The sequence below is a fragment of the Bos taurus genome, chromosome 20, assembly GCF_002263795.3.
Source record: "Bos taurus isolate L1 Dominette 01449 registration number 42190680 breed Hereford chromosome 20, ARS-UCD2.0, whole genome shotgun sequence".
Classification (NCBI taxonomy): domain Eukaryota; kingdom Metazoa; phylum Chordata; class Mammalia; order Artiodactyla; family Bovidae; genus Bos; species Bos taurus.
The window spans coordinates 42,344,260-42,356,498 of record NC_037347.1 but is presented as its reverse complement, the minus strand read 5'-3'; the positions used below and the strand labels follow the sequence as shown (position 1 = coordinate 42,356,498).

At 38.1% G+C, this 12,239-nt stretch overlaps 1 protein-coding gene across 3 annotated transcripts in view; it reads left to right on the top strand.

Annotated features, from left to right (window-relative positions):
* The first annotated feature begins 1,739 nt into the window (after positions 1 to 1,739).
* Positions 1,740 to 12,239, top strand: part of CDH6 (cadherin 6) — a 150,455-nt gene continuing 139,955 nt past the window's right edge. The window contains exon 1 of one of the 3 annotated variants that reach the window (NM_001034640.2): positions 1,740 to 1,823. The gene's annotated coding sequence lies outside the window, so the exon portion shown is untranslated. Of the gene's footprint in view, positions 1,824 to 1,993; positions 2,076 to 12,239 lie in introns of those variants that run through there. The other 2 variants (XM_059878763.1, XM_010816814.4) reach the window with 2 other exon arrangements.

Below are 12,239 nucleotides of genomic sequence, written 5' to 3'. Positions count from 1 at the left end.
ACCCATGCAATGCCATCATCAATCTGCTTCCTTTGTCCTAACGGGGAAAAAATCAGACTACTTGTTGAAAGAAGAATTCAATAAAATGATCTGTGAAAGTACTCTGTAAGTGATAAAGGACCGTAAAAACATAAGGAGCTAGTATTTCCAATTAAATGTATAGAATTCATAATCTGAGGAATGGAAGCAGCTTTCTTCTCGCCTACCCTTTCTCTACAAGATTCTGAATAGCTGCATGAAGAGAAAATGTTCAGCCTCCTTTTTGTTAAGTTGGTGGCAATTCTCCATTAAAGGAAGATCTTTTCAAGAAAGAAATTCAAAGTCTTTCCATCTTCCATGTGTGGAACATCTGTGCTAAAACCATTCCATGCACACTTTGAAGCACTGACTGCCTAGAGGAAATACTTTGATTTTGGCTTTATTTAAATGCCTGAACTTCTATTGGAGAAACAAAAGATTTTCTAGTAAGAGCTGAGTTGGGAAGGAGACCAACCTCCAACCAGTTTAACCACTCAGAGGCCAGAGTAGCCTGGATCTTTTTAGCACACCATGCTGTGGAAATCTCCCCGCAACTTAAAGCATACACAAACAGATGGTTTGGGATGCTACTGACCCCGGGTGCGATCACTGTGGTAATTAGATTTAATTTTCCTAATCCAACAGTGCCTGGCTCCATCATGTCTGTATCTTTTATGTAGAAAACCATTACTCTCACTTAATATTTCAACATGCTTAAGATTTTGTAGCTCAGTTCCCTAATATTAAAAATTACTTTAAAAAATTACTTTTTGGTTACTATAAGTATAGCTATGCAAACTGCTATGTGTACCTAAGAGTTCAATTTGGAGGTTACCCTACTTCAGGAACTTTCATGAAAGATCACAAATGGGAGGCAGACCTGAATATCATTACACACTCTTCTGCAAGTCTTTTGTGTCCTTGTATTAACTCATTTAGAAAGATGGAATCAACCATAAGTCAGTGGTAAGCCTGAAGGGTTTGGGTTCGACAGTTTCTGCAAGCCCAAGGAAGCATGGCTTCATTTTACAGCATCTTGGGGTTACTCATTCCAAAAGAGTGACAGAGATCATAGGACTATGTGAAACCTGTCTTCCCAGAAGAAAAGGAAAGACGCGTCTGAATCTATGTCTGCTTGCGTCTGGAGAACGCCTGTTTATGTTGTGAAGAAAAGCCGTCAGTACTGTTATCTCAGGAGACTGGGTTTGTTTTATGTGTGTGCATGTTATGCGTTCTATAACACGAAGCTGGCCAACTGATAGCGCAACGAGGTACCATGTCCCTGGGAATTGTAATTGCTTGGTCGGTAAAAAAAAAAAAAAAAAAGAATATCCAACCGTTACAGATGATCGCACAAGATGCATTTTGATAGTATAAAGGAGGGTACAGACGAAGTCACGCAAGTTCTGAGTATGTCTTAACCCCCCCACCCCCCAAAAAAATAAGAAAGGAAGAGAAAGGAAAGCCTGGAGCGGAGGGAGTGTTACAGGCAGCGAATTGCTCAGGACTTCAAACACAGGGAGTCATTCTGTCAAGGGGAGGGGGCGGGCGGGGGCAGGCACTGGGCCTCTCTAACAAAGTCCTCCTCTCTTTGCTCCCTCCCACTTCATTCACTTGCAAATCAGTGTGTGCCCACAAGAGCCAGCTCTCCCGAGCCCGTAACCTTCCCATCCCGAGCTGCAGTTTCAGCCGCGGCAGCGAGAACGGCTGAGCGGGCAACCGCGGCGGTGGCGGCGGCGGCGACCGAGGCAGGAGCAGCCTGGGCGGGTCGCAGGGTCTCCCTGGGAGCAGGAAGGCGAGCGGAGGTGGGTTCGGTCTCAGTTGGCGATGGTGCATGCCTTTTCTTGTTTTAATTCTGTAGCGCTGATGGAAGCCAATCAGAGAGAGCGAGCCCTCCTCGCCCGGTGGGTGCCGCACGCTGGAGTTGGGAGGGATGTTCAGCCTGCGAGCCGGGTCGGGGCGGGCGCTCGGGTCCGGTTGCGCGGGCGGCGCTGCTGCCGCTGCCCAGAACGGGCGCCGGTTCCCGGGGAGCTTCAGCGCCGCTCCTCCGCCTTCTGGTAAGACCGCGGAGGGGCTTGGTGGGGGCATATGCGACGGGGCCGCCGGGAAGAACCCGTTGCCTTTCTCTCCGCCGGCAGAGGCTGCCAAGGGATCTCCGGCATTTGCAAAGTTGGCTGGTCAATTACCAAGGGCGCTGGTGCGTGCAGGACCCGCGGAGCGGTTTGGGGCTTGATTTATTTCCACCTGCCCACATCACAGGGTCTGTGCAGGGACCGCTTTGGCTGGGTTACGTTTCTTGGTTTGGGAGCCAAAGCAGAAAATTGGGTAGCTTGAAAACTCCTGAATGCTCCCAATAAGGAAAACTTAGGCTAAAGAGATGATTTGTCTCAGAGAAGATGCTTATTAAAAAAAAAAAAAAAACTTAGCTTGCACGCCGGGGGCAACGCCTGCCGGCTCACATAGGGCAGAAATGCTTAGGTTGCAAGGAAAGTCCAACACTGGACTCCGAAAATGGAGCACACTGTCCAGGGGAAAGTCATGTGGAAGACGGAGCTCGCTTGTGCTCTTCCAAGGCTGGCCAGGCACAAATCTGGGGGAAAACGCCTCCCCCGGACTGGTTGGAGAGCAAACCAAGTGCGCCTGGTTTTCCGGTGTCCGATGCAGGAAAAGTGACGCCCCCGGTGCGATATTCCGGAATTGAGTAACAGGGAATCTTGCTATGTTGTGTGTTGCAGAGCTGAGATTACTTCTGTAGTTATTCTTATGCCAAGAGTTATCGGAGATCTCGGAGATGGGAGCTGCTGGAGAGGTCAGCGTGGTGCTCAAGTGGTGTCACTGCTGCAATAAAATCCATATTTTATGGGGAGTTATATGCAGGTCCTTGTTAGTGCAAGGGGCTGTTCACCTGAGTTAACTACAGAGAACATCCAAGTACCAAGAAGTTTAATCATCTGGAATAGCCATACATTTCTCTCCCCTCTCTCGTTTTTGTTTTTTTTTGGTTTTTTTTTTTTTTTTGTAAAGACATTTTAATTATGATATTCACTCTATGGAGGTGTATCACCCCATATCTCAGCCAATTTTCATTTTCACTTACTGAAGCAAATAATGTAGGAAAGAAGAGGATTTTTCCTGCAAAAAAAAAAAAAAAAAATGTTGCTGCTGGAGTGGGTGATGTGTACATGTCTGGCTGCTCTGGAGGGGCGCACATGCGAAATATCGGTTCTCTGAGTGGTTATAATCCAGGGGGTGCAAAATCCTCCCTGCATGGGAAAAGGAACACAGGGATATACCTTGTTAATGCACAACTCTTCTAAGAATGAAGAACAAATCAGCTTATACAAACGGTGAGCAGGGATTACTTATTTCCTTTCTTTTCTTGCTGATGCCTGTACCTGAAAAGGAAAGGCTTTAGTATTCTACTTTAGGAGAAAAAAACCTCTTCCAGTTTGGCTTCAGCATCACCCTTTGTGTTTCAGTACTTGCACAGCTTTGTGCTGGCTATTTTTTTAGAGCCAGAAAACAAGTTGTGTGAAGAAAGAGGATATGATCAAGCAGATGTCTTCATTATGTCATAGGAGGAGGGCAAAGTTTATGCCAGAGGCCAGATTTTCAATGCAGAGCTCAGAAACTTAAAAGAAATCCAACAATTTACTGGAAAATGCAATCACGCAGGATTGTATCTCGCCCGTTTTGCTCTATGGTGTGTTCTAATTAAAAAGGTATTGGGGAGAAATAAAAGGCAGATCTTTTTCTACCTGTTTTGATGGTTCATGGCATACTTCAGAAGCAGAGGAAGTAACCAATTTTTTCAGAAAAACATGAGAAGCAGCAGTGTATCTCTAAAGGAAAACAGCAATGGTTTAGTTCTACTGTACTTGTCTGCAATTATCTTTTGCTACCTTTGTAAGTGACAGACTGGTGTCTCTGCAGGGACTTTTAGTCCCTTTACTATCTGGCTTTTACATCAATTTATTGCAATTCTATTTCTTAATGCTAACTCTGCAAAGATAATATATAGAAACACTCATTTTCTACTAAGTTGCCTACTATCAGAAAATGTGTATATTACCTCTTCCACCCACCACTTCCATCAGCTTTGCAAGTAAAAACTTACTGAGGCACTCTTCATTTTAAAGCAAAAATCTCTCTTGAAAATATTGTTCTGAGATACTTGAAAACCGCTAATATCAATAGAAAGCATAACTGTAGCTCCAGGACATCAAATGATACTTCCTTTTTCCAAATGTATCAATAACTTGGAACAACAGGTTCTGAATATCTAACCAGAGCTAACTTAGTGATTGTACCACATAAGGATAAAAAAAGAGAGATAAATATGACAAATAATCTGAATGAAACCACGTTTCTCCCTAGGGAAGTAAAATGTGCAGTCCCCCCTTCTGGCCTTTACTCGCTTTGCAGTCCGGAATGCCAGCTTTCTGAGGCTGAATCCTTTGAACTATGGAAACTTTTTCTAGTTGGAAAGGACCTCTAGTGGGTCACGCCATGCACTTCTCCCTGCAGCTCAGCTGCATCATGGATTTTGTTATCTAAGATAATAAGCATATAACAGCTTTCCCTTCACAGACAAGACCGTATTCCCAACTCCTTTCATGACATTTATTCCAGGTCAAGACCATTACTGTCATTTGTGTAGTTCCTCTAATTTCAGGAACCCAAGAGTATTTGCACAGTTTCTGGGTATCTAGACCTTTGATAACTTCTCTATGATTCCAAATGAAAGCAATGGCCAACTAATAAAGAATTCACCACTACTAATATAAAATTTTCCTTATTTCTCATCTTGCCAAGATTGTACTTCCTTCACTCAAATTTACCCAATAGTAATAATGGCATTATAGTTATGACTCAAAAAATTCCACATGAAGAAGCCCTACCATAGGGGTTCAGGCAAATATACGAAGCAATTGAAAAAAAGTAGAAAAAATGAGGCAGAAAAAAATTAACTAATCTTTCAGAGATCCATGAACATTGACAAGTTATACTGAACTAGAGGTTTCTAATTTAAAGAAGCCCCCATTCAAATAAGCATACACTTAAAATCCAAAAGATGTTTACATGCATATCACTCTTATTCTAGGAGGTGTTTGTCTTTTCTCTCTCTCTCTCTCTCTCTCTTTCTCTCTCTCTTTGATGTATCACAACATATTTTAGGTAACCTAGTCCTTAAAAAAAAACTCTGCCTGGAACTTACATAGTAAGATAAGTTCTATAGGGGTGAATCAGCCTCTTCTGCTGACGGTCTGCAGGTTTCAACTTTCAATTTAAAAATCTGTTCTAAAGTTTGAAATGTGTTCCAAATGAGATAACATCCAGCAGAAGCCAGTTGCTTTTGCTGCTAGTTTAGTCACAGCAGCCCATTCTTTGGGGTCGATCAGAATTAGGGTCTCGCTTATAAAAATAACAAGCAGTGACTCAGTCTGAATTGCATTTTTTAATAGTGTTTCAGCCTAGCTAGTGTCTACTGAGCTTACCTTATTTGTTTCACAAAAAGGTGAAAATGTAGATAATCAAACCTTCTCTGGTTTAAATTTTTTCCTGATTAATGATTCTAAATACAAAGACTCAAGCACATCATGTTAATAGGGGAAATTGCTGAAAGAAGAAAATCAAAATTCACACACGCAGAGCATCCAGTTGTGACACTGTTCCAATGATATTAGAGAAGAAATAAAGAAATGCACAGATTGGGTTGATTTTTTTTCTTCGTTCTTTTTTTTTTCTTTTCATTTTTTCTCTCCATTAGGATTTTTGTTTTATTTTGAACACAGATGAGAGTTTAAGGCACTCTCCTAGATCTAAACAATATTTTTGTTTTGAGTTTTCCTCTTATGAAGATTAAACTGGCCTACATTTTTAAAGTTCCTATTCCTAAGAAACGCTCACTTTTTCAAAGTAATCAGATGAGAAAATTCAGGTTTTCTCTAATTAAGGTTTACAGCCGAAAGTGTACAGTCTTTGTAACCCCATCACTCACAAGTAGGGAGATAAGGCAAGAAAAGTATACATAACCCTTGAAAAAGGTGGTACACCTTGATTTACTACATACAGATGTAAATGGAGTAAGGTTCTTTTAAGCCAAAGTGATTGGGTCAGAGGGGTCAAGATACAGCCAGTATTCTAGCTGGTCAAGACTGAACTATCCAGGAAATGTTTAGCTCTTCCAACAATGAAAACTAACTGAAGAATGAATGCTGTGAGCACAGATGCATAAATGCAGAGTGGACACATATGCAGAAGGTTCTGTGTCCCCCATCCCCACAGATTATTAGAGATTATTTTACTTTGTTTCATCTATTTAATATCATTACACTAACACTGTTGGGTGCTCATTTCCTCTATAAATCAGATCACCTTGGCTGAGATTTATAAGAGGAAAAGTTTAATTAAAGCCAGAATGTTACTATTAAATTTGATGTGCAGTATAAATGGGCAGCATGGGTCCAAAGCTTTTCCCACCATACTTAGTGCTATCTTGTGAAAGAGAACAACTCAGGAAGAAGTTGAGAAATACAAAGCTAGCCAACACAGGGTATAATTTATCTTCATATTTCACCACTTGAAAGAGCATTGTGTTTTTTCTCTTTCTGTAATTCCCTAATCTGGTAGATCTGCCCAAAAGATGTTCAGGAGACCTAATAAGTTATAGGAATGGAAAACAGCAAGAAAAAATTAAGTTGAGGCAGTGTCCCAAGTGACTACAATGAAAAGAGATGGGAGGTGAATTTTTACATAAGAGGAAAACGTAAGAATAGAAATAGAATTAAAGTCACCATTTTTATACAGGGTACACTTTCTACTTTATAAATACTATTATTAGATACAATTTTATAAACATGATTACATCATTAACATGTTTATAATCACTATGTGTCTCTAACATGGAATGTAAATTTGAAAGTTATCCTTTAAAAAAATCACCATCTAAAGGAAATGATTCTGCATGGATCATAAAATAAGCAGAGGAGTACGTTTTTAAAAAGTGGTCTGAAATCGCAGCAGAATCAAAGGAAGGTTTTCTTAATGCTTTGAAGAATATTGACTCTTTTCTATTATCTTTATTATTCTTCAAAGTAAATAGACATACTATGTGTCCTTCTGATAACCTAAAGTATACAAAAGTGATGAAGACCAAATATAAGTCATTCATTTGGATTCTATATGAGGTATCCTGTTTTATTTAGCCCCTTTTTGGTTTGAATTTCTAGGAAATTTCTGTTTGAGCCAAGCGTTTAATGAATGTACTGTTAACAAACACTTGTGGTATCTTAGAAGTAAAAGTGTGAATCTCTGAGAAATACAGAGCAGCAGAGGGCATGGGAATGATTTGATTATTTTGACCAGAGCAATGCAGGTTTTCAGGCTGAGGAAAATGTCTGTAGCTTATTCATTTCTTAAAAACCACTTGAAAGTATGCATTAGTGTTTATAGTTGTAGTAAAAAGAATTGTTTGGGGCATTTTTCTGAGCATAATAATGATACTTCTTATAAGAGAATAAATTGTCTTCTCTTATGTTCAGAGAGAGCCTTAAGTTGGGGGGGGGGGCGGTATTTCAGGAAGGTAGCTAAAAATAACAGCTATTTATTTCCATGACGGGGGGCATCACAACCTCACGGCACCCCAAGGGCCTCAGTCCTTTCTTAGTGCACTGACAAACTCACTGCATGCATAGCTTTGGGGACTGTAGGTAGAGCTGAATAAGATTGTGTCCATTTCCTTCTTTATTTGATGACTAAAAGTAATTATTTCCTTTCTTATTTGATGGGTAAAAATAATTTTCTTCTTTTATGACCACAGTTTTGTTATTTCATTCCCATCACAGTTCAGTATTTGTTCTGAATGATTTCTTTACCAAGTAAAATTTTATAAGAAAAGGGGTAGAGGGTGGGGATGGAGGAAAGCAGGAAGGAGAAAGGAAGAAAGACATCCTCTTAACAATACAGTAATATTATAAATGGTTGATGGTGATAAGCCATTTCCATTAAACTCTATTCTTTCTATTAACACCATTCAAAAAGTCAGGTAGTTAACCCAGCCTTTATTGACAGTTTGACAATTATCAGAGAATGTGAGACACAGAAAGGAGTTTAGACATTACTTTACCCAATGTCAAGGGCTTCACTGGTAAAGAGTCTGCCTGCAATGTGGAAGAGCCAGGTTAAATTCCTGGGTTGGGAAGATCCCCTGGAAAAGGAAGTGGCAACCCACTCCAGTATTGTCTGGAGAATCCCATGGACAGAGGAGCCTGGTGGGCTACAGTCCATGGGGTCACAAAGAGTCGGACACGAGTGAGTGACTAAAACCCAGTGCCCATCGTTTACATTTGAGATACCTGATGACCAGAGAGACGAAGTGACTTGTCCATGGACCAACTGAATTCATCTTGTTCATTATCTCTCTCTTCGGTAACCTGAGCTTTAGCTGTGGAATAGTATAACTTTTTATCATCTCCACTCAATTCTGCCATTACAAATTAAAAGAGAAATTTAAATCTATAATATCATTATTTATAAATATGCGTAAAGGAACAGGCATGGAAACTTATGGAGAAAATAAGGATTTATAACTTTAGGAATTTTATGTGTTTGTACACTTTTGTAAAGCTCCTATTGCAAAGAAGAATTAAAATTTTCCTTCAAAATTTTGACGATTACTTGGGAGACTGATAAAATGTAGGTTTTTATTTTATTTTTAATGATTTGATGGTAGTCTTGAGTATCAGTAATTTGGCAGGCTAATCAGTCATGTGTGCATTTTTGCAAAAAAAAAAAAGTTTATTGGTCAGTGATCAGATATGAAACATGATGACAACCTATTTATTGTGTTTTTTATAACTTTCCATTTATTCAATTTAAGGACTGAGATAGTGACCTTCCCACTTCTTTGGAGTTAAAATGTCAATTTTTGCATGAAAGTGTATGGATAAATTATGTTGTTTTTACCCTTGACAAAATTAAAATCTGCAAGCAACCCAATGTCAACCCTCCCCTATTTAAAAAAATAACTGTTAATGTTCCATGAAATCCAAAAGTCCAAGGACCACTGAGTTAGATAATGAATAACATAATATTGAAAAATGACTGACTTAGTTTTCTTCTTTGTTTGGATGAATAGAAAGTAAAGGGGAATTACTTTTGGAATGATAAGCCAAATAGACAGCCCAAAAGATAAAAGTCATTCTATCAAAAGGTATTTTTGGATCCCTTATTTAAACTTCATAGAGATTAATAATAACATTTCAAATAACAATATAATCTTTGACTATATTAATAGGTCCTCCAAAATTGTACTTTGCCAAGGTCATGGCCAAAATGTATCATTGGCAATGAATTCACCTATTTGATTACATAGTGGATTACTCGGTGGAAAATAAGAAGTTTTAACTTTATATATAGTTTTTCTAAAAACCCAGCCAGCTCAATTTAACCATACCCATTATTAAAGGGGTATTTTTTTTCCTAAAAATAAACTTTATATAACCGTGGATAAACACAAATTTCCTAAGGTGTTGATTGATTTGTAGTTTAAGGTATGCATTGTTAGGTCAAAAAGCAGTTGCTTTCTACATTTCAGTCATGAAAATGGGCTTATCACATTTTTAGCTACAAAGCTTAAACCTCCTTTGCAGGATTAAAAAAGGGGAATTTTATTAATCAACTATCATCCATTTTATAAAATGTTTGGAACTGCTCAATTTCACACTCAACTAAAATATTTTAAGCTCTTCTTAGCAACAGGTTGTGATTTAACACTCATAAAAACTGTGTGGTTGGACTGAGTAATCATGATGAAAAATGATAAAATTCACCAAGATTGGTATAGTACTGCTGATCCTAATTTGTATCAAGTAGAGCTACTCTATCTCCCAGTAATTAACTATTTGCCAGTTAATTACTTATATAAAAGTATGTAGTTGAGATTTTGTCAGTGTTTCATAAAGAAATAAATTCTGTGAGGGAGGCCTTGTAATAAGTATCAGTGCCACAGTTTTACTCTCTTTCTGACTCATATCCCTTTTTAGTAAGAAAAAGATGTTTGGGGCAGATCCTTATTAAGACAACAGAATGAAGGGGTCACTTACTGTCATCAAGAGGAGGTGGTTCCAAACCTCCAGATCCAGCTCTGCAATAATTTTTGAATTCAAGGAAAGTATATTTACCTGCAGGTAAAGTGCCTTTGAAATAAGTGCAGGCACACCAATACAGGTCTCGTATTTTAAAACTTTGTCTCATGATACTTCCCTTCTTCAGTATGCTTTTTATTCTCAGATGCCAGATTCCAAGATATCTTTACAAATAGCACCATGGTTTTATTTTTCAACTTCCCCCTGCCTTGAGTTTAAATGTATGTTTACTTTGTATTCTAAAAAGACAATGAAATTAAGTTTAAGAGATGACCCAACAGAGGGAAGGACACTACTAGATGTCGAGTGATCATGTGAAATGACTTTCTCGCCAACTAGAATGCTAAATAGGACAGTTACTTTATTTAAAATATGAAGCTGAAAGCTACAAAAGAGTAAAATGCTCCCAAGTGATTTAGTTTAGTCTGATGTAATGAAAGATTTTTATACAGCAGACAGAGAGGGGAGAAATTGTGGAACCCTATGCTGGGTTAACTGTGCACCAAAGAACAAGAAGTTTGCTTTGCACTGTGGATATTCTGAACTTTAATAGAGCATATGTTTGCTTCCCAATTTCTCACTACATTAAAATAAATTTTTAAATGGCTTATTTTTTTTTCTCCATATGAAAATCACAGCTGTTTAGAAAAACCAATCATGAAAACAAGAGCCAAACCTGCCCTGATTTGTAATTAAGAAATAGGCAATGATATCCATGATGTTATCAAGAAGGACTTTAAAGCAAGTGAAATTTGGGCTGCGTTTTAAATTCAGTAATCCAAAGAAGTAGCTACAGGGCTCCAACTGCTCAGGTGATACTGCACTTGTCAAATACTTTGCAATTTAGTTTTCACCTGATTGACAAGTTCTCCTAAAAACAATGCCAAGACTTTGGAAATTTTCTTGAGTCCCTGCACAGAGAAAGCCCACATGATACAATTACAAGATGCCTTGTGGAATGAACAAATACAGGCTGGAGAGAAAGGAGAAAATGATTTTAAAATATCACTTCTTTCATCTCAAGATCACAGTTTTAAGATGAAGGCATCACTAGCAAATGTAAGCATATAGTGAAGGCTCAATAAATGCTTACTGTGAAATTCTTCTCATACAAACTGCAAAAGATTCTCTTAAATAAATACTCCTCCAATTTATTTCCTTTTCAAGTGTATTCACACCAATGAAAAAATTCAAGTTTTCTATCCCATGCTATAGTGTTTAATAATTTTGACTCTGTTAAAAGAAGCCAATTTCAAAGGAAACCCTATCAATGGTGTCCTCAGAGCTAGAGAGACTAAGCATGTAAACAGAGCTGCCCAGCTTTCAAAATTGGCCACCAGACCTCTTCTTCCTCCAGGCAGATTTTTATTAAACTTGGTATTAAACAATGTTGCCTGGAGCCTGATTAACAATTTATGCCTTCCTAAGCAGATTAACAGAAGTCTGTCATTTTGATTTTTTAATTCTTGTGTTTGGAAACAGGATGCACCTCTGAGTTTACACTTTCAATTTATGTATTTTATTTTCAGAATTCAAACTTAAACATTGTTCTTTTCTGAATTTTTTTCTTTTACAGTTTTAGTATCCATGTGTGTTACTATATATTTTCTATGCTAAATAAAGCAATTGCTTTTTTGCTAAGTGATTTTCTTTTCTCTCCTTCAATCAATCCTAAATGTTCTTTTAAAAAATATTTTAAAGATGTTTTGAATCTGTTACTTTCGAGAAGACAAGAAGATTATTGGAAGTGAGTAGGATAATAATAAAAGCTAACACTTAGGCAGCACTTACAATATTTCAGGCACTATTCTAAATGGTTACATGAATTTAATGTTCACAACAGTGTTCTGAAGAAAACACTATTAATCTTCCAATTTACAGACAAAACTGGGAGAAAGAGTAGTTAAGCAACTTGCCCAAGGTCACACAGCTAGTACATGTCAGAGCTAAGATTAAATCCTGGCAGTCTTGATAGCCCATACTCTTAAATATTAAATTTTTGTGCCTTTTGTGCTTAATGTGTATGTATATATACCCAAACAGATGGTAGATAGATTAATAGATTCAAATGTT